Here is a 21,313-nt window from a genome sequence, read left to right as displayed (position 1 = left end):
GGATGCTTCTTCTTCAATTTTTTGGAAGAGTTTGAGAAGGATATGTATCAAATCTTCTTTGAAAGTTTGCTAGAATTCACTAGTGAAGCCATTTGGTCCAGGACTTTTATTTTTGGGGAGGTTTTTGATTGTTGTTTCAAATTCCTGAATATTTATTAGTCTACTTAGAGATTTTCCAGTTCTCAATGATTTAGTCTAGAAAGATTATATATTCCTAGGAATGTATCCATTTCATCTAGGTTATTGCATTTTGTGGTGAAAAGTCTTTTATAGTGTTCTAGTGTGATCCTATGTATTTTTGTGATGTTTGTGGTAACTTATCTTTGATTTTTGATTTTGTTTATCTGAGTATTTTCTTTTTCTTTTTTTTCTTTTTTTCCCCTTACTGAATCTAGCCAGGGGTTGTAAATTTTATTAATCTTTTCAAAGCACTAGCTCTTTGTTGTATTTTGTGTGTGTGTGTGTGTGTGTGTGTGTGTGTGTATTCTTTCTGTTCTCTATTCTAGTTTGTTTATTTATTTATTTATTTATTTATTTCCTTTCTTCTAATGCTGTGCACTGTTTTTGATCTTTATCTAATTCTGTAAGTTGTACCTGTCAGGTTGTTTACTTGTGATTTGTTGTTTTGTTCTGTTTTGTTTCTTGAGATAGTCTTTAATGATATAAATTGCCCTCTTATTATTGCTTTCACTGCATCCCAAAAGTTTTGATATGTCCTATTGTCATTCTTATTTTTATACTAGATGTCTGGTGCATGAATTTGTGCACAGGTAGGGGGGAGTCCCTCGGCCTGGCTGGTGATCGGGGCTGATTGGGGCCATCTCACCCAGTCCTGAATGGGTCCGGCTGGCTGGGGGGAGGGACCAAGGGAGGATGGTTGGCAGGGGGAGGTTGGCTATGGAAGTACACTGACCACCAGGGGGCAGCTACTATGTTGAGCATCTTCCCCCTGGTGGTCAATGCATGTCATAGCTACCAACCGGTCATCTGGTCGTAATTGCTGCTTAGGCTTTTATATATATAGACTAGAGGCCCTGTGCATTCTTGCTCCTGTTGGGTCCCTCAGCCTGGCCTGTGGGGATCGGGCCAAGGGGTCTCGGATTGTGAGAGGGCACAGGCTAGGCTGAGGGACCTTGCTGGTGCATGATCGGGGCCAGGGAGGCACCACAGGAAGGCTCCAGGGCATGTCCGGCCCATCTCACCCAGTCCTGATTGGCCAGACCCCAGCAGCAAGCTAACCTACTGGTCAGAGCATCTGACCCCTGGTGATTAGTGCAGATCATAGCAACTGGTTGAACAAATGGTTGGACACTTAGCATATTAGGCTTTTATTATATAGGATATCTTTTGATCTCACCTCTTCTTCTTTGACCCAGTCATTTTTTAGTAGCATGTTGTTTAATATCCATATGTTTGTGAGTTTCTTTACTTTGTTTCTGCAGTGGATTTCTAATTTCAATGCATTGTGGTCAGAAAATGTGCTTGTTATAATTTCAGTCTTCTTGAATTTGTTGAGGCTAGTTTTGTTACCCATAGTAGTACCATTTTTTGGGTTTGCAGATAATGTGCTTTCCAACTGGATATGAAGGGTGAGGGGAGAGGAGCTCTTGGAAATTAGGAAGGCAGCCAGGTGCCTTAGCTTGGAATGCCAATTGCCTGACAACATTGGCCACACCCCTGTGCTTCGACCCTGCCAAGGTCACTGGGCTCAGCTGCAGCTCCTACTGCCCACTCCTGCAGGAATGCTTACTTAATCTCTTTGTTCCTCCTGGCTGAAGGGAGTGCCAGTCACAACCTAGTCCTCCCCTCTCCAGACTGAGCATCCTTGGCTCCTTTGAATTCTCCTCCCTTCTCACCTTCTGACTTTACTCCCACTTGCCCACCTTTAAACGTTTCAGTGAGCAGATCTCTCAGATATATTTGTGTATTGACTGGGGAATTCTTTGTTGAATTATAGCTGTTAAATTATTGGAACTTCAAGCTGAGAGGCTAAAGGGATCTCTCACACCATCATTCCTCTGATATCATTGAAGTATGCTTTCGAAATGGAGTTTAAACATTTCAAAAAACCCTTGGAATTGTTACCTGAACAGTTATGTTTTCCAAGTGTAACATAGCAATAATTCACTTTCAACACATAACTATTCAGATTTTCCACATTTATGATAATAGCTCATGCAATTCAAGTAGAAACCATCAACTCTACTTCTTTCAATATATACTCAATTGACAATTAAATATTAAAGAAGAGCTAATTTACTACTCTTTAGATGTTTATATGTGTAGTATTAAATTTTATGCAAAAAGTATACTTTCTAAATGGAGTTCTAAAGTTTTTTTTAAGAAGTTTGTAGTTCACATTCAATTATTACATTTTTATTTATTGTAGGAATGAAAGTCTAAATAATGATTGATTCACACAAACACACATGTACACACACAGAGATGCACACACATGTTAAATGAAGGATAGTAAATGGAAGTATTTAAAACTTCTCTGGCTACGCTTCTTATACTAATCCCAAACTCATATATTCTTAGGTGACTTTTGGTATCTTTCCTTTCTTGACATAAAAAATTCCTTTCTGGAAAATGGTTGATATTATTGTTGATATAGATTACTTTGCCAAAATATTAAATGCCCCTACCCCAAGCAAAAAATTAAATATCAGACCACATATCCCCAAACACAGCAATAAGCTTATGAGACTCAAGTTTCTTTGGCAGTACAGTCTGCTCCCTGGTTCTGAAGGAATACTAAATGATTTTCTGTTTGCATAATGTCAGAGTTCTACCATTATTTTGGTAGTCTCTGCTGGGTGCATTTTACATGAAAAATGCAAGGTCTTTCTTTCCAGTTATCTTAGAATAGATGCTATTGTGGCTTTCTGTTTTGACTACAGGACTGATAATCCTATCAGGTGTACCCATTTATTTGTGTATGTATAATCTGATAACTACTTATAATGCTATATTATATAAATATACTATGTATTTGCCCTTAATTACCTTTTATGAAATCCCTCATAATGGTCGAGCTAAGCTGTTGTTTTAAGTGAATAAATAACCATCAGATAATTTGGTTTTAGAACAACTAGATCAGGTCTACTGTCCATGAAATAAAGATAAAACGTTTTGTACTGTAAGATACACCAGTCAAATCACTGTTAACATTTTATACATTTAATATATGTTTGTTTATTGGAAATATTAAGGAAATATTAAAGTTTTTACTTAGGAGCAAGAGTCTTCAAAGGATATTCTATTTAAATTTCAATTTTCATATGCTGAATCAATCATTTTATATTTATGACTTCCCAGAGAGTGTCAGGAGTTGAAAAATAACGGTCCCATAGTTAGTGCTTTATAATTTTAATACATATTAAAGATTTTTCTGAATTTAAAATTAAAATACATTAACTATAGGTAAACTCTAAAATCATAGTCATCTTTGAATATAAATGTCATCTTCAAATATAAATGATAATTAACCTACATCCTGCATGAGTTTATGGGTGTGTTGATTACTTCATTCTCCATTCAGGGCTTCTGTTTAAAGCACCCTAACAGGCCTTACAGATAGAAAGATCATGAAATGAGTTTCCTCTCCTTGGGTAGCCATAAATGTACCAAATCAGGTAGAATTAAATGATCAAAGTGATGAAAACAGGAACAATGATTCTAAGATTCAGAGAAGGAAACGATAATTTATGTTTTTAAGGCAGAATTCTGGAGAGATTTTAGAGAGATGACCCCTGAATCATTTCTTAAAGGAGAAGTGGTAGCTTGCCAGTTGCAGGAACAGAGAAATAACATTCTAGAAAGGAAGAGTCTTGGCAAAGGCAGTGGCATAAAAGGCCATGGTATATTTGGATAAATGTACAGAAGCATTGCAGAAGAACAGTGGATAATGAAAGAGTCTTGAATGGCATTTGAGGAAGTTTTAATTGCATTGTAGCCATACAATTACCAGAAAGTTATTAAAATACAGAAATCGGTACTTACACCAATACAATTATTCAATTACAATTTCTTCAGAGAAACATTGCCTTGCATGAACTGAATTATATTGCTAGTAGATGGCATCTTGAAGATTTTTGTTGTTATTGTTTATTTCATATATATGGCCATATTGTCGTTATGATAACTATAGTCTTTTTTATTATCTTAATATGGCAATGTTACTTCCTTTGAATTAGTGTCCAAAGGTAAGTGTATGCTTTATGTTTTCAGAAACATTATCAGGTTGGGTAGGAGGAAGGAGGAAGATAATCACCTCTCTACCGGCACAGATGTTCATAGCACATTCAAGGAGCTATTCTTTCGTTAGTGGCAGCTCCTCGGGCATCTGGGTGTGATCAGAGGAACAACTGTGCAGAGAAAAAGCCGCTGGGTTCACAGTGCAGAACACCAAATATGACCATGTGTTTTCTGTGGTTTTTTTTTCTTTTTAATCTGCTAAGAGAGTATTTATTTGATCCACTCAAATATTTACTAGAAACCAACTTTGAAAAAAACCTTTTGAATGGGGTTTATATTGAGGATATAAAAAAAAAATATTTAGTTGTTTAACTTCTTCCCTTCACTGTTGTTCTATAGTCACTTATCTTACACGTGCATCTGCTTTAACAAAGGCACATAGTACATTTTTTCCCCAGCACCTTTTATCTGAATTTGATAAAACTAAATGTCTGAAACAACTTGAGTGATTTGGAAAAGGCACATGGAGTACCTAGCTTCTTCTGCCACCTTGTGGTTAAAATACACATTTTCATTATGACAATAATTTAACATACGTATTTACCTTAGGGAAATAATGCCCAATGTTTCAGAAATAGGAATCCCTAAGAACACTTGTTTTTAAAAATAGATTATAGACAATAATTCAGATATTTAGGGAAATACATTAAATTCTTCGGATTGCTTAACTTTTGTTAAAAGTAAGTGACAGCAAAACAATTAAAAACTTACAGTCCTAGGGACTGATATAATTAACTACTGCAATTAGTAAAACATCAATTGTGGGCAGAGGGGTAATGCTTTTCAAGGCACCCATAGCTCTATTCATTTAGGCATGTTCTTTGGATGGGGCCAAAAAAATGACACTGTTGCAGTTAAGATCAAAAGTTTGCTTCATTCAATATCAATAGCTGATGCCATGAGAATATCTGAAATGCATATTTTCTCTTTAAAACTATGAATTATGGTCTTGATAAATTAATTTAATAGTAAGTGTCTCTTCTTTAAAGTCAAGTCCTGCACTTTAAATGAAAAATTTTGATTGTAATTTTCTCATTCAAAATTATTCCTTCTCACAAATGGTACTCTTTTTAAAAAGTGGTTCAAAGTTGCCTTAGCCAGTTTGTCTCAGTAGATAGCGTGTTGGCCTGCAAACTGAGGGTCCTGGTTTTGATTCGGGTGAAGGGCACTTACCTTGGTTTCAGGCATGATCCCTGGCCCTGGTTAGGGTTCATGTGGGAGGAACCAATCAGTGTATCTCTCTCACATCTATATTTCTCTCTCTGTGTCTCTCTTCCTCCCTTCTGCTCTCTCTAAAATTCAACAGAAAAATATCCTCAGGTGAGAATTAACCAAAAATAAATAAATAACAAATAAAATAAAATGTTCAGACTACATTTTGGTTTTCTATATTTTTTCTTAATTCTCTAATCCATCTTAAACATAACCTACTCCAGTTTCCCTCTTTGGGAGATACCATTGGATAAGCCTTTGTTTATATATTAGACACTTGCAATCACTGAACAGCACAGGATCTTCTCTTTCCTCTGATCTCTCTATTCCTACTAATGCCTGAGTCCAGGGAATGTGATTCAATCACCGAGGCCAGAGAAAGGGCATTACTTACTTATCACTACTTACCTTTTTTAATGCAGGGCATCATTCAAATCAAACCACACTTAGTTCACTGTCCTTTGTCTTGATTTGTATTTCAGAAGAGGTCTCACAGCCTGCAGCTGTCTGACTTCCTGACCCACCTTCTTCCCTGTTTTTCCTTGTTTCCCTCAACATGGGTGTATGCATCCCTGTGTGTATGCCTGATCTCTCAATTGATCAACTCATTTGATTAGGATCAACTCAATTATTCTCAATATTCTGCTCCTCATGTCTTTCCTATTAGAGGAAGGTGACAATATATCTAAGTATGCCAGGAAAATTTCAGTTTACACCTGTTGTCTTGGCTTAATTATTAAAAAAACACTTTTACTCTCAACATCGTTCTGGTTTAGACAATACATTATGTTAAACTTAGTATACACCTTAGTACATTGCATCTAAGTGCCAATTCTTTTTTGTTTCCTTTATTGATTAAGGTATTACAAATGTGTCCTTATCCCCCCCAATGTCCCCCCGTTCCCCACTCATGCCCTCACCCCCAGTGTCTGTGTCCTTTGGTTAGGCTTATATGCATGCATACAAGTCCTTTGGTTGATCTCTCCCCCTTAGCCCCACCCTCCCCTGCCTTCCCTCTTTGGTTTGAGCATCTGATCAATGCTTCTCTGTCTCTAGATCTATTTTTATCCATCGGTTTATGTTGTTCATTATAATCCACAAATGAGTGAGATTGTGTGATATTTATCTTTCTCTGACTGACTTATTTCACTTAGTATAATGCTCTCCAGCTCCATCCAAGCTGTTGCAGATGGTAGGAGTTCCTTTCTTTTTATAGCAGTGTAGTATTCCATTGTGTAGATGTGCCAAAGTTTTTTAATCCACTCATCTGCTGATGGGCACTTAGGCTGATTCCAGATCTTAGCTATTATAAATTGTGCTGCTATGAACATAGGGGTGCATATATCCTTTCTGATTGGTGTTTCTGGTTTCTTGGGATATATTTCTAGAAGTAGAATAAGTGCCAATTCTTACAATGAAAGTATATTCAAACAATATTGTGTTTGGCCATGTGACATGCTTTGTCCAATGAAATATGAGGGAAAGAGACCAATGTTAGCTCTGAACAGAAACTTTAAGAGCCTATGAGAGTTTCTTCAAGATCTCTTCATCTTTTTCCTTTGCTGCAAGAATAGCACAGTTCATAGCAGGGCTGTCCCTTCAGCCTGGGTTCTGGTTTGTGAAGCATTCCACTCTGGAATAGAGCAAAGTCACAGCCCACTAACCACGGCAAAAGCTGTTTCTCCTCCCACTCCTCCTCCTCCTCTTCCCACTCCTTCTCCTCCTCCTCCTTCTCTTCCTCCTCTTCCTCTTCCTCCTCTTCCTCCTCCTCCTCCTCCTCCTCCTCCTCCTCCTCCTCCTCCTCCTCCTCCTCCTCTTCTTCCTCTTCCTCCTCCTTCTCCTCCTCCTCCTCCTCCTCCTCCTCCTTCTCCTTCTCTCTCCTCCCCCATCTTAAATTTTAAAAGCAATTCTCTTCAGTCTTCTGACTCACTGTAGTTTCATGTACAATCCTGAGCCTATTTCTTGCATATACCCAGAAGCAGCCTGTTTTTAACTAGTAATAACCCTGAAACCAAGTCAGAGAGTGGAAAAAGGGAAGGAAGGGAGGGAGTCTTGTAGTGGCAGCAAGTGTCATTGTTGGCCCCATCACTGCCCCTCTAATTATATAAGCTCAACTCGTGTTTTTTTTTCTGTTTTCTTTTGTTTTGTTAAGCTTTGTCTTTACATACCTCGCTTCTATGCATTCCTTGAACCAAATCTGAGTAGATAGGTTGATAAAATAAAGAAACCCATAAGAATATAAGTATATATTTTTTCTGCAAATGTGTAAGGGAAGTCAAGTAGGCTGGGGCAACACAGTTATAAGAATAGAATCCTGTATGAGGTCTAGGCAGATTCTAATAGTTTGGCCCTAATCTGTAGGTAAACTAGAATGCCCCCATGTGATGGGATTTTAGACTCAGTGAAAACTCCACCTTTGCTCACATGTTCTTACCACCAGGTGGCTCTCCAAGCCAATCTGTTCAGTGAATCCCACAAGAGATCTTTTCAGAATATATATTTCCACAAGATCATCCTTTCAGCTTTCTGGAAGACTTTAAATGACCTTTCCCTAGAATACTAAATATTCAGCCATGTTTTCCTCATTCACTTCTAAGCAGTTATAAGCTGGAATGAGGCTCTGTTCTATACTTCATAGTCTACTCACAAAATCTCTCTAACATACAGTATTTTAATCCTTGCCGTGGGCCAAGCAGCGTTTCCTATTATTAATAATGTATACAACCTGTATTTCACTGATTTAAATCCTAGCATAATATTTTTTTCTTTCTTACCCTCTGTATTATACAAATACACTATGTGGGCGTACATGCATGCGTAGACGGGTTGAAGAGAAGCATTTGGGCACATTAATGCTATCAGATTGGTACATTGGAAGCCATGGGTATAAAGAAAGCGGGCCAGGAGAAGTTTTAAAATAAGAGAAAAACAAAGAATAACTCCTGGGGCCTACTTAATTATAAAGGTCAGTGAGATTTTAAAAGTCTACCAAAGAGATTGATGCAGTTTGTAGATGAGAAGAAACAGGTTTCCCCAAAAGCTAACCTAAAAGCCAATGAGAAAATGTTTCCAGGGGGTAGAATATGATGGTCAGTGGCAAATGCTCCAGAAAAATGACTCAAACTATGTACAGAACGTGTTCGCTGTATATGTAAACTTGGAGGTTATTGGTAAACTTCTATAGGCATCAATAGAGTGATGAAGTGCTTATCAGATTGAATGGACTCAAGAATGACTGTGTGGAAGTGAAGAAAAACGACAAAGAAAGTGAACACTAGAGAGAGAAATGAGGCTAAGACATATTTCCTGTGCTTTAAATAGGGAAAGACCGAGTGTGATTTTAAAGTAAAGGAAACAAATAAAAGGAGGATGAAGGTCTTAGAGAGAGGGTATTAGACACTGTGAGGCAGTTTTTCACTCATTGGACTGATAAAAAAACTAAGTTTGATTGCACTTTCTCTTGACAAAATTGTGGGGAAATAACTGCTCTCTTAAAACTTTCCCACATTGCTCATGGGAGTGTAAATGTGTTAGAGCGTCATTGGAGAATGGTGGTGTGGAGGGTGTGTAGCGATTGGACTAGTGGAGAGCAGGGTATATGAGAGATTTCCCACTGTATTACCGTTTATTCTTTTTAAAAATTATGTAACTGCCCTGGTTAGTGCGGCTCAGTTGGTTGAGAATCATCTCAGGCACCAAAAGTTCACAGGTTTGATTCCTGGTCAGAGCACATTGGCTTCCATCCCTGGTCAGTCAGAGTTTGTGCTGAAGGGACCTGATCTCTCTCTCTCTCTCCCTCTCTCTCTCCCTCCCCCTCTCTCTAAAATTGATAAAACATATTTTAAATTATGTGAATTTGTTTCCTATTCAAATTTTTGAGAAAAAACATTTTTAAACATAATTGTAGGTGAGTTGAGAGTTTTAAGGCAGAAATGAAAGAGAATATGAGATCACATGTAAAAAAGTATTACATTTAGTTAAAGGAGATGAAGAGCTATCTGACAAGTGGCATTTATGCTAAGGCTTGAAGTGCAAGTTGCAGTGGACCAGGTGCAGAGGAGGGCAGGACTGTGCCCAGCAAGTCACTTACTAAGGAAAGAGAGAGGCAAGCAGAGGAAACAGAGAGGAGAGGAGGGGGAGATGGTGTGTTGCTGAAGAGGGAGAGTGAAGGAAAAAAGAAGAAAGGGCAGAAGGAGAAGAGGGTGGTCAGAGAGCTAGGGGGAGTGCTAAACAGAGGTAAAGGAGGATAGAGAGGAGACCAAGGGAACATCTGCCTGTGGGTACAGAGATGCACTGAGGGTGAGAAAGGAGTGTGTGCAGGGAGACGGGAAGAGGGAACACAGACACAGAGAGGGGGAAAGGGAAGGAGGCAGAGAGGAGGCCAGTGAGATGACCTAAGAACCCCAGCATGCTGGCACATCATGAGGTTGCCAGGTTCTTTGGAAAAGACAATAATGCTCAGGAAAACGAAAGGCTGTAGGAAAAGAGGAAGACCAAATATGAGGCGGATTGATTTCATAAATTAGCCATAAGCATGAGTCCAGCAGCTGAGTTGGACAGTTGAGGACAGGACACTATGGACATCATTCATTCACAGGGTCACCAGGAGTTGGAGGTGACTCAAAGGCACGTAAACACACATGCTAAATATCAAGCTACTCATGTCTTCTCTGGCTCTGAGGTCTATAATGGCAGAAGTTGCACTTCAGAAAGGTTTGGCAGAATCCTGTGCCATAGTTGACAGGCAGCACATATTGTGGTCTTGAATGATCAGTGAGTTCAAGAACGAGAGAATAACCTTTCTGTAGCCACTGTATTCATATCTGTATATTGGCTTTTTATATAATGCTAAAATTCAGCAATCATGCTAATAGTAAATATAGTTGTCAACTTGATTATTAATTGTCATATTCAAAAGTGGTAGCAGTGAAAGGATGTCTGTAAACTGTGTATAGGCGTCAACAGTAATGTGACTATTTTTAAAATGTATATGCGTCGGATGTGTCTAGAATGAACTAAACTATATGCTAACACTGAGGGATTCACTTGGACGGTGAAAGTCAGGTGTGGGACAGATATTTTATTTTCCTTGTAAAAGTTTTGCGATTATTTTTACATCATATATGCACAGCATATGACTCTTTAAATAAATGAATTATACCTATAAGAAAAAAATATAGCCCTAACCGGTTTGGCTCAGTGGATAGAGCATCAGTCTGCGGACTGGAGGGTCCCAGGTTCGATTCTGGTCAAGGGCGTGTACCTTGGTTGCAGGCACATCCCCAGTAGGAGGTTTGTAGGAGGCAGCTGATCGATGTTTCTCTCCCACAGACATCTCTAACTCTCTATCCCTCTCCCTTCCTCTCTGTAACAAAAATCAATAATATATATATATATATATATATATATAACATAAACATTTGTAAACACATCAACCAAATTCCTTTCAAAAATGGTTATATACAACTGGTCAGAATGATTCATAGATATTTACTGATCCTTTTTGTGGAATCAAAGTGTGGGTCGGATCCAATGACGCTATTCAGTTTCACTAACCTAGAATTCCATTAAATAAACATTGAGTGGTAGACATCCTCAGATATGGTATTTTGAATATGTAAATAATACAACACTGAGGATATGAATTACGAATATTTGTAAATATGTTTCCATAGAGAATTCTGAGAAGATATTGTTATATCATCTCAAAATGGCATTGGAAATATTGAAAAGTAAGACACTGAGGACACACTGTTAACAGTTAAAGGAATGTCTGCTGAGCAGCCACAAACAGTGTTTCTGGTTGAGAGAAAATTTGCATCTTCATAATAAGAGTTATATGAAAAACAGAGCCCCTTTCCCATGCCAGCCTAGCTATTCAGGCTATTCTTATCTTCTATCTGGAATACTGCCTAGTAAGAATAGGAAATTCTTCATTCAGTTTGCCAATTATATCTGCCATGTGCAGGCAGCACAGAGCAACGGTGAACATTCAGAAGCTTGCGAATTGAATTCCTTGTTGGAGGATGGTCAGCTTTGTTCACGATCTAGAAGCGTTGCTGGCTTTAATAATACATGAGGAGGCAGGAGGGAAGACGGGCCTGTGCTGTTTTCAGCTCCTGTGCTGACAGCATGTGTGCTGCCATGAGCCAGGGAGTCTCCCATCCCCTGGCTCTGTTGAAAGGGAAAGTTAGAAAACAAGGTCTGGAGAATTTTACATTTCATGGAGTGGACCACTTTTGCAATAAACAAAATTATCAAGAAGGAATAATGACACTGTGGTGAAGCATTTCTTTTGAATTATACAGAAATATTTCTTTACCACAGTAAAATGCAGTTAAATATGTAATAGCATAGACTTAATATTGGCTAAATAATGAAACTTTTATATACAGAGAAGGAACTTTAGGAATAAATACATGTTTCTTTATATTCTATGAAAATTCATTGAGTAGTTCAAAATATTGTCTATTTATAATATGCATAATTTAGTCTCTGTACATGAATTTGCTCAGTATATGGATTAAGCCAAACATTTCAATTCTCATTCTCTATTACTATAGGAAATTTATGTAGGCTATTGTTTTTATATTTTTAAGACAAAACACCCAAAATATTACAATGGAAGTGACTACAGATCATAAACACACACACACACACACACACACACACACACTCATACAGGCTAAAGGGTCTTGCAGTGATAATAGTGTTCCTAGAGCTAACCCCCTCGAATACTAGACTCCTTGTCTTCTGCTCTGAAAAAAGGAATGAAGCCTCATATACCTCTACGCCCTCTGAAGAGGATTAAGCATGAGACAGCAGAGACTGCTGTGGACCCTGGATATCAGAGACTATATCCATTCCCAAATTATTACATTGTTTTTTAAAAAAAAGGTGAAACATGGTATTGGTCAAATTGAAATTTCCAATAGTTGATTATGTCCAATTTGCTATCAGAACACTCTGTAATCCATGCTATAAGAATATCAGAGGAGCTGACCTGACTCCTCCACCCTTATGGGTTTCAAAGTTAAATGTGCCTTTGGAAATAAGGCTGCTAATAAATGTTAAAACTCTTGTTTTTCCCTCCTCTTCAAACAGAGGAGTCGCCTCCATGAATGCAGGCCTCAGCCTTGATTTTATTCAATCCCCCAGCCTTCCCCTGCTGCCATTATACAATGCTGACCTTTTTCTGTGTCTCCAACATCCTCCAGGCCCACTTCCCTACAGGAACCACTGTCCCAAAAAACAAGGGGTAAGTGCATTGAATCATGATGAGAAGTGGTGATAAAGATTGTGACCTGTAAAAACAGAGGGTGTTTTGTTTGTTTTCACTTTGGGGAGAATCATTTTATTTTTTGAAATATAATTGGCATATAATGTTGTATTAGTTTCAGGTATGCACATGATTTAATATACTATATAATAAAAGGGTAATATGCAAATCAACCAAACAGCGGAATGACCAGTTGCTATGATGTGCACTGACCACCACAGGGCAGATGCTCAGCACAGGAGCTGCCCCCTGGTGGTCAGTGTGCTCCCACAGGGGGAGCTCCGCTAGGCCATAAGCTGGGCTGACAGCTGAGAGTGCAGCGGCAGTGGTGGGAGCCTCTCCCATCTCCGCAACAGTGCTAAGGATGTCTGATTGCAAAAGGGCACAGGCCGGGCTGAGGGACCCCACCCCAGTGCATGAATGTCGTTCACTGGGCCTCTAGTTTGTATTTATATTGCAAATGACCACTACAATAAGTCTACTTGACGTGTATCACCACACAATTACAATTTTTTATCTTGTGATGAGAACTTTAAAGATCTATATGCTTAGTAACTTTCAAATATACACTACAGTATTGTTAACTATAGTGACCATGCTGTAAATTGTATTCCCATGAGTTTTTTATTTTATAACTGAAAGTCTGTGCCTTTGACCTTGTCACCCACTTTCCCTACCCCACACCCCACCTCTGGCAAATAAATATCAAGGGAGAGAGAGCTAGAAACATCAATCATGAGAGAGAATCATTGATTGGCTGCCTCGTGCACACCCCCTACTGGGGATAGAGCCACAATCCTGGCATGTGCCCGTGATCAGAATCGAACCTGGAACCCTTCAGTCCACAGGCTAAAGGTAAGCTCCTTTTTGTGGTTGTTGCTGTTTTTGGATTCACCATAAAAGTGAGATTATAAGGTACATATTCACCTTTCTATGCCTGACGTCATTTAGCATAATACACGCTAGGTCAGTGATAGCGAACCTTTTGAGCTCGGCGTGTCAGCATTTTGGAAAAACCCTAACTTAACTCTGGTGCTGTGTCACATATAGAAATTTTTTTCATATTTGCAACCATAGTAAAACAAAGATTTACATTTTTGATGTTTATTTTATATATTTAAATGCCATTTAACAAAAAAAATCAACCAAAAAAATGAGATCGCCTGTCACCTCTGACACGCGTGTCATAGGTTCGCCATCACTGTGCTAGGTCCATTTATGTTGGTACGAATGGTGATAAAAAAGGTTTTGATGACAGTGATTTTTGTCAGTGAAGACACTGGTAAAAAGTTATCTGTGAGCCTGGTATCCAACGTTGTTCTATGAGGGATTATTTTCTCCTAAAGCTTCTGAAATACAACCCTAAAAGAAACTCATTTTTTGGGACTCTTTTAGCAATATAATTTTGCTGGAGAGGAATTCAAATTTGCTATTAAGTTTCACATAAATTAAACAATAGCAATGTCTCTTAAAAATCTCTACTTAAGTTGACAAACCAATAAGCCCAACAATAAGTGATCTACATACCCATAGAATAGGATATCTTTTTCTTATCATGTCCAATTCAGGTTACTCTCATTAAGGTTTTTTTTTCAATGTAAATGCTGACTCTGACAAGGCAGCATTCTCCTTGGCTTATGTAGGTCGAAAAGGAACTTAATTATTCTATAAAGATGTCATTATAAATTGAATTACTTCTCAATTGTGTAGTGAGTCTTGTGAATGTACTAGAAGGTGGAGGGGGAGACTTGCATGACAATAGTAAATTAATGACTTTTCCTGTAACTGAAGTTATGGTTTAAGTTCATGATAATCATCTCAGTGTAATGTTTCTGTTTTGTTTTTCTCTACTGATATTCCTTGAGTCTTAAAGATTATTTAAAATATGGCTGAACATTTTTGCAAAGCCAGCTCAGCCAAGGGTTCAAAAGCCTGAGTGAGGGTGGTGAAAGGATGAAGAAATGACAGACAAAGAGAATAAGCTGGTTCTAGGTCAGTGATGGCTAACCTTTTGAGCTCGGCGTGTCAGCATTTTGAAAAACCCTAACTTAACTCTGGTGCCATGTCACATAAAGAAATTTTTTGAAATTTGCAACCATAGTAAAACAAAGGCTTATATTTTTGATATTTATTTTATATATTTAAATGCCGTTTAACAAAGAAAAATCAACCAAAAAAATGAGTTCGCGTGTCACCTCTGACACTCGTGTCATAGGTTCGCCATCACTGGTCTAGGTGGATCTTCCTGTGCCTGGCTGAGGCCACAGAGAGAGATCCAGAGGTGAGCTGAGCCTTTATTTTATAGCCAGAGATAAACAAGGTAGTGGTCACCATTGTTACAATGTTCTTGTGAGTTTCACTTGTTTTGGCAGCACTTGCTGCACCTCCCACAGCCCATTAGCTACCCAGATAAGATCTAGGGGGCATCATAAGGTCAAGCCTAATTATGCTAAGAGGACTGTGCCCTCTAAGCTGGGACTTATTTGTGGCTTTGCCAACAGGTCAGTCCGAGGCTTAACCCTGTAGCTGCGCCCTACAAACATTACTATTTCTCCTTAAGAATATATATCAAAATACTTTATTTAAAAAGATATAGGTTTATTTTTATCTATTCTAGTTAATTTAAATCATCCACTAGTTTTCTATAATAGAATATAAAATATTTTATTACATTTTAAAAGTTTTTTATTATAAAACATGAGAGTTAAATTTCTGTAAATCAGTCATTATACTTAAAACCGTTTTCTTACTCTCCACTAAATATACCATCCGTTTGTTTGCTGATATTTCCTTTTGGTTATTTGTTATCTTCCATGGGATTTTCTAATGTCTCCTAGAATTTCACAGATCAGTAATCTGAAATGAGCTTTTGATGTTCAAAGCTTAAGTTGTCTGCTAGATATTACATATTCCATGTGAAGGTCAGGTTAGGGTTGATTCATAACACTTCATATAAACAGTGCTTTCAGTCCATTTAAATCAGACTTCTTTATTTTTTCTTTCTCTTTTTGTACATAAGGGGCACTTAGAAGATCTGTTTTGTGCATTATTGAAGACAGGCATATCATATTTTTCTAAGGAAAACTTTGAAAGGCTTAAATTAAAATCCTGTGCTGTGTCTTTTGTTTTTATGATCCTACTTAAGTTTAGGACTGTTTATCTCTGAATGTCTAATGCCAGGTTTTCCCTGTGAGCTCTCAGCCTTTTGTTTTTTTCTCTTTCTTCAGTGTGATGCCATTTTTTTTTTTTTGGAATATATTATCCTATTGTAATGATGGTAATTAAATATATGTGATAGAATATTTCCTGTTTCAGAACAGGAAATTATCATTTGTTTGGTTTATTCCCTTTTGTAAGGTCAGTTAACAATAACAACTCAAATTTGCAGAAATGAGTGAGATATAGCATAAAGAATTCTAGCAGCAGATGCCTTAATTGCCAATTATGAATGACCTCAGGCAAACCACCAAGATTCTCAGAACTTGTTTTTCTCAGCTTTGAACGTGGGACCATAGCATGTAGCTACCTCACAGATTTGAGAGAACCAAGTTAATTAATATATGTAAATCCCCTTGAAAAAATGTGAACTAAAATAAACTTGAAAGATATTCACATTTTAAAGGATAAGGTATAATCACAAAAACAGACAAATTGTAGATAGCAAAAGAATCATAATTGATTTTAAATCCAGGTTAATGTTTTGTTTTTTCACAGTTTACAAAATCTAGTTGGGATTTTTTTAGTTCATGTGAGCCGTGTGCATATGAAAGGTACTATCAGTTGGAGTCACCTCTTTTTGATAAATTAAAGTCTTCCCAACAATAATGTGATATAACCATATTGATTTCTCTGAGTGCCAGTGTCATCTCTAAAAAGTGGGGTGCATGAGATAATGGGTAAACTTGCTCTCAGTTTCTTTGGAACTCAGGGCTCATCTATGATCTTTGAGCCAGGTCTGCTCGCTGCATTGTGATCTGCTCTGGCCAATCCTGAAGCTCAAAAAATTCTTTTCCCTGGTCCAAAGCGGGGCACAGGGGGCGGGGAGGACTGCTCTGGCTGTTTGCTGTGTTTGGTGTCCTATCTGAGTGCCAAGTATGAATGGAGACAAATAAACTGAAAACAATTTCAGAGGGAACTAAAATAGACACCTGTTATTTGAAGGCAAGTAGCCTCAGAAAACAGTAGGAAATGGGAAGATCAATTGACTAGCTTATTCACTCAAAGGAAGATAAAGATATCTCTTTCCTTTTAGATGATTAGATTGTCTCACTTGATATGCAAAATGATGTCCTATGGTGGTTAAAATCATTCTCATGTTACAGATGGAAGATGTGAGGTTGTTGATTTCAGGCATGCAGACTTAGATCAAATCCCATCTGTGGTCTCCAATTTAATAGGCAAAGTCTTAAGGTTACCTATTCCTTCTAAGCATGACTATCCTTTTTAGTGTGTTTGTTTTTATTAGGGATTGTAATAATTCATACCTGAGAACTTTTGGGTTATGATGCAAGCTCTGCACAATATCTGATGTGATAAATATTCAATAAATGAGAAGACTATTATGACCCTGAGGTGTGCCTCCTACACTGAAAATCAGGTGATTTATGATTAATAATGAGCATATTACCAAAATATCATTGACTATTCAAGTGTGTTTTTTCACAGAAAAAAAAAACCAAACTGTGTTTCAGGGAGGAAGGCTGAGACCAAAAGAGAGTTTATTTAAAATTGCTTATTAAACTGCACAACTTTGGCAGAAACCACGATTACTGAGTACTTGTTATCTGTACAGCTTGTGCAAAGTGTTGGGCAATACTAAGCAAAAATGTGTATAGTCTGGTATAAGGAAGATAAACTGTACTCATTACATAAATGAATATATTAATAAATTTACATATGAAATAAATAAAAAAAGATGAACTAGTGGGTGATTTAAAAGTGTGTCTATAATTATACTTCATATGACCATGCAGGGATTAAACTTTCACAGTATTAAAATTCCGAGTTTCCTAAATTTCCCAGAGTAAATAAGCCCCAGATCTGAGCAGCTCCTTCAAGCTGGGACAGTCTGAAGACCAGCTTTGAAGTAAGTGGATCACAGTTTAAAACGAGCATAAACAAGAGCTTCAAAAGGAAGGTGTTTATACGGCAGAGAGTGGGATTTAATTCAGCCATAAAAGTGGTTAAGTACTAAAATCTGGCTGCCTTCCTGGAGAAAGGGTAAAACAACCAGCCTAACCACAGGGTATGTGGGACTAGGTCTTTCAGAAGAAAGAGACAAGTGTAGGTGACTGCTTTACGTTCAAGATGGCTCCCATTCAGTGAGAGAAGTGACCCCCAAATAGCATGTTTACCTTTTGGAAATAAGTTGGCTACGCGTCCCAACATTTCTAAAAGTTGCTTTTGCTAAGGACTTAATGTATGATTAAATATACTTATGCACATCCTATACCTTGGAGAGAAAAATAATACTCTTTTCTTCAAATATGGATTGTTTTCAACATGTCCTAGGACACTCATACTTTGGTTTATGAGTTCTTTCTAATGTTTCAGTTCTAAGAAAAGTAAACCAAACTATTATATGCCAATAAAGCACATTTGTTATGAATCACTGGCTATTTATAGAATAAAAGGAAGCTGTGTAATGCACTTGACCCGCCTCCAACAACAACCTGCCAACTGCAAACTCACTCATTTTGATGAGCAGAATCCAACTGCTTCATTGATAACTTTGATTTTTTTTTCTTAGAGATATTTATAAAACTGATAACAGATATTGCATTTTGTTTTGTTATATGAATACACGTTTTATGCAGAACATAAATTCTAAGAATTCTCTTTTGGAGTGATGGGAAACTGTAATGTATTTTTCATGAAAATTGCTTTTATTTAAACCATATAAAAGTGTTGGTCATATTGCTTGCATTCTATTGAGCAATGGCAGTTCAAAGGCGATCTCTGTTATCCTATGTATTAGCTTGCTAGTCTGCTCTATAAAGTACCAGAGTTTGGGTGGTTTTAACAGCAGAAATTATGTCCCACAATGCTGAGAGCTAGAACTCCAAGACCCATATGTCAGCAGGATTGCTTTCTTCTACGGTAAGGTCTTTCCCCTTCACATGGCCTCTCCTACCTGTGTCTCCACATGCTCATTCTTCCCTCTCTGTCTGTTTGTGTTCAAATTTACTCTTCTTATGAGGACACCAGGGCTCTGATAAATATCAGGTTCAACCGTAATGACCTCATTTTAACTTATTTACCTTTTTAAGGACCTTATCTCCAAATATTATCACATTTTGAGTTAATGGTGGTTTGGACATCAACATATAAATTTGGAGGGGACACAATTCAGCCCATAGTACCATGGATTTTGGCAAAGTAACTTCACGAGTTTTACTAAACAATGTATTTTAAAGAACAATTAAAGATTGGTAAATCTGTGATTCCACTAGCTTATACCACATGAGCTCACCCATACTGTTTCAATGTGACTAAAATGTAAATGTACATAGACCTGCAAAGTTAAGGAACTTAAGAGACTATGTTTTCTATGACAAACAGTACAATAAGCTCAGAAAATGTTTAAAAGAACCACCAAAAACTGTTCTATAACTCTAATTCTCAAAATACAAGAAATGCATCTTTGTAGAACTTGCTGAAAGGTTCTGAAAGCCTTCCCCACAATTTTAAATCCTCTTGTTCTGACCCTCCATTGTAGTATTCCTATCTGCTTGTCTATAATAGGCAAATCCATAGAGACAGAAAATAGATAAGTGGTTGCCAGGGATTTAAGAAGAGGAAAATGGGGGAGTAATTGTTAATGGGTTTGGGTTTTTTGGGAGGTGATGAAATGCTCTAAAATTAGATAGTTGTGATAGTTACATAACTCTGTGAATTTACTAAAAACCCACTGAATTTTACATTTTACACTGGTTACATGAAAGATGGCATTTATTGTATGTGATTTATATCTCATAAAGCAGTTGTTAAGAGAAATAAAAACAACATAGAAAAAGAAAAAAGTAATCTTTAATTAAAGAATCCAACTCTAGACAGACACCTGCATTTATTAAACTTAGTTTCATATTTTTATCCTTTTGATTTAATTTTCCTGTACTGTTCATATCATTTGCAGACTTCTAGCAAAGAAGAAAAAGGAGAGGAGGTTGTGAGGAGAAGAAAAGGAGAAAAAAGTAGAAGAAGCAGGAGGAAGAGAAGAAACAGGAAAGAGAGAGGGAGAAAGAGAAAGGATGGAGCTTTACCTTAGCACCCCAAAATTGGTGTCTTGTAAAAGTAAAACTGGCACAGCAAGATAATAAGAGCACAACCTTTTTCACAAACATAAAATGGCTGTTCTGCCATATTACTCCAATTGAAAGGGATATTTGTTGAAGAGATTGCGACAATTCCTGAGTTTTTACAGACAAATCCAAACTATGGCCTTTGGTAAATAGGATGGGGAAAAACATTCATTTGTCATGATTTTGTACAGCAGACTGAAAGCAGATTTTCCAGAGACAATCATGAAGCTCTAAACATGCTCTGGTAGTTGCTGCTTTTCCACTTATTCCTTCCTCTTACTCTATCATATCACTCCTCTACCCCCAAATCCTCCATCAGAGGGGCTGCACGATCTTGTTGTTTATAAAGAGGGTCATCCATGAAGACATGTTGAGGTAACTTGCCTGAAAGTTCTCAGTGTCACTTTACTTACGAGTTTTCTGGGAGCTTCTAGAGCACTGGATGACATCATGCTTCATTCCCCTGAGGCTTACTCCCTTCATGTCAGAGGAGGTAAGCAAAGGACTATGCTTTCTCTACGTGGCTATGTTACAGGTAGATTATCTGACTCAAATAGCTATGTTCAGTCTTACTTTTTAAACTCAGTATAGTGCTGTGATTACCTAAAAGGCCTGTACATACTTCCTAGACTCAACTAAAGGGAAAAGGGACATTGGTGCATGTAGTTAATACTGGTAATGGTCATTATTAGTAAATAGAAGTCGCAAGGTCTTGGAGACATATATGTTGAGAGACTAAATAAAAATAGAGATTAAGGTGCAAAAAAAAAAATTCTAGCTACAGTGATGGGATTAAGGATACTTCTTGCCTGACTAAACTGAAAATGATCTGGAAAAGAATTTAATGAGTATAGGCTAACAAACTGTTAACTGCGTTTGAAGGGTGTGCAAAAATATTTTCCTTGTTTATTTTAAAGGTTCTGATAGCAAGGAAGACAGCACAGTTGACTGCCTCTCTTTCCCCTCATTTGATCTGCAAGGTTGCTCTGTCCACTGCCAGAATGGATGAATTGGCATAGAGACACTCAATTCTAAGGGTCATCAGCATTATTAGTTTTAGTAGCCATAGTATCAGATTTGCAGTTTATACTATATTCCCTCAGAAGATATCAATGCCAGAAATTACCTTTCTTCTTTGCTCTCTTCTGCAAGATGAAAGGCCGATCCCTAGAACTGTGCTGGTCACTGAGAAAGGCTTATAGGGAGAGTTCAAGGGCTGGCTAAGAAAGCATTAGGGTGGTGAAGTCTTGAGGGTTAGGGG

This window comes from Myotis myotis, unplaced genomic scaffold (assembly GCF_014108235.1).
Source record: "Myotis myotis isolate mMyoMyo1 unplaced genomic scaffold, mMyoMyo1.p scaffold_m19_p_2, whole genome shotgun sequence".
Classification (NCBI taxonomy): Eukaryota; Metazoa; Chordata; class Mammalia; order Chiroptera; family Vespertilionidae; genus Myotis; species Myotis myotis.
This window is presented reverse-complemented; position numbering follows the sequence as displayed.